Raw genomic sequence first — 2364 nt, forward strand, 5'->3', positions numbered from 1 at the left:
GAGGAAGAAAATTTACGATCTCAAGAACTCAGAGGATTTTATTTTAAGAAAGCTCTTTGGAAATGAATATGTTCTCTATAGTATCCAGAATCTACTTAACATGATAATTCATCTTATTTACAAGTGTGGTACACAAATGAGACCATGGGCTCAAGCAGAGACCATGTACATGAGTGGTGTCAAAATAGCCTTTCTCATTCTTTGGCAGAAGCAGCTCATTTCCCAGAATGAATGCCTTTGCCTGGCAGTTCCAGTTCCCTGAACTGAACTGGTAAGTAGAGTTTATCTTTCTGCTTCCTCACTGGTCAGGGAAATTATTATTTGGACTAAAGGATGTTTGCTTGCATTAAATTTAGCATTATATCATTTACCTGTGGCTATTTGTTTCATGGGCATAAATCCTGACTCCCTAAAACACTGTGAAGAGCCCACATCACGTACTGCTTCAGCTTCACCATCAAGGGAGAGAGACCCAAAGGAATATCAGAGATCTAGACACTTGGAAAAGTTATAGCTCAGTCAAATTTTCCCTTGGTGCTTACAGAGTATTATGATTAAGTACAAAGGTTTTTTTTTCCTCAAGGAGGGAAAGAAGAGAAGAAGAGGGAGAAAGAAAGTGATGAAAGACAATTAGAAGGAAGGGAAATAAGGAAAATTTATGTGTCAAGCCATTTGGCTGCATACTTATTTATTTAACTTTATTATTATTATTATTATTATTATTACATCAGTGTTCTTACAATTAGTTTTCTCAGGATAAGGGATGAATCAGTAGCAGATTGACCTCAACTAGATTTGAGATTCATCTTAAGAAATAGAGACCAGCCTTTTCAGTCTCTTAGTCCAGGATTATCCTGCTTCCCAAACATGATAAAGGTTATTTACTTTTCAAGTAATGGTTTTCTCATGTTGAAAATAAAAATATTGTTACCCTGGTTGGGCGGGAGGAGCATCATCCTGTACACAAAAAGTGGCAGATTCGATTCCCGGTCAGGGCACATACCTGAAGTTGTGACTTTGATCCGCTTTTGGTGCATGTGTGGAAGGCGACTGATTGATGTTTCTCTCTCTCCCTTCCTCTCTCTAAATATTAATAAAAATGTTTTAAATAAAATTATAATCAATCAAGAAAGAAAGAAAATTAAAGTATTGTCATCTACTGTATGTTTAAGTGTTAAAAGAGGAAGTAAGAGCCAGCGCTTAATACAACATCTGAAATACAACAACCACAAAATGAACACTGTCCCCTCTCTCCATCAGGTCCCCCTCACTCAACTCCCAACAAAAACTGCAATCATAATTGTTCCTGTAAGGAAACTCTATTGCTCTGTTTCTCAAGTAAATATTGACTTTTACTGATTCCGTGATAATTTAGCCCAGTTGTTAATAACTGGAAAGGAGCAAAGAGAAGGTCAAAGGTTAGCGACTTGCCATTTGTACAGTTTTGCCAGGAAGCTGTGGTTTAACCCTCGCCAGGAAGCCACTGGTTTGTCCCCACTGAGGAATGGACTGGACAGGGGAGAACAGACACATGCCCAGTGAGGTCTGGGTGAGATAGGGAAGGTGCTTGTCTGTCAGTCATACCTGGGAACAGGTCATTGGCCAGAGCAGGAAGATGTGAGGTACTTAACCGCTTAAACAAAGGAGTTCCCTCTCTTGTAGCTCTTGTCTCTCTTTTGCTCTTGGGGCTCTTATTGCAGGGGCCTCACCCTCGGGTCCCTTGCCCTCACCCACAGGGCCCACAGCCATGTGGACCCCACAGACAACTCTTAATGACATTTTGACAGCATGCATCCTTCCTACCTCTTTGCTCATCGCTAGCCACATCCCCCCATCCCTGAGTGTATATGAAGGATGCACACGTGAATAAACTTCGGTTTGTTTTTCACCTATTAACCTGTCTTTTCTCAATTTTGTAGGGTCTCACCCAATGAAACTAAGATGGATAGAGGGGAAAAAAATTTCCCTGTACAGGTGCCTCATATTTTCAATCCTCATGGAACTATGATGTGGAAAATAAATCTTCATTCTATTAAGCCAAAGTTTAGAAGTTGTTTGTGACAACAGCTAGCATTATTATACTATCTAGATCTTAGATACTCTTTTAAAAAATATATATATATTTTATTGATTTTTTTACAGAGAGGAAGGGAGCGGGATAGAGAGATAGAAACATCGATGAGAGAGAAACATTGATCAGCTGCCTCCTGCACACCTCTTATTGGGGATGTGCCCGAAAACAAGGTACATGCTCCTCGGACCCTTCAGTCTGGAGGCCGACGCTCTATCCACTGAGCCAAACCAGCTAGGGCAGATCTTAGATACTCTTAACTACAGTGTCTGCCTCTACATGACGTAAGGGTT

The 2364-nt window shown here is 40.3% G+C and overlaps 1 protein-coding gene across 1 annotated transcript in view; it reads right to left on the reverse strand.

Moving 5' to 3' along the window:
- LOC102765870 (E3 ISG15--protein ligase HERC5) overlaps positions 1-2364 on the reverse strand; it is a gene marked incomplete at its 3' end in the record, with an annotated part of 19851 nt that overhangs the window by 3847 nt on the left and 13640 nt on the right. The window lies entirely within an intron of this gene.

Source organism: Myotis davidii, unplaced genomic scaffold, assembly GCF_000327345.1.
Source record: "Myotis davidii unplaced genomic scaffold, ASM32734v1 scaffold356, whole genome shotgun sequence".
In the NCBI taxonomy this organism is placed as follows: domain Eukaryota; kingdom Metazoa; phylum Chordata; class Mammalia; order Chiroptera; family Vespertilionidae; genus Myotis; species Myotis davidii.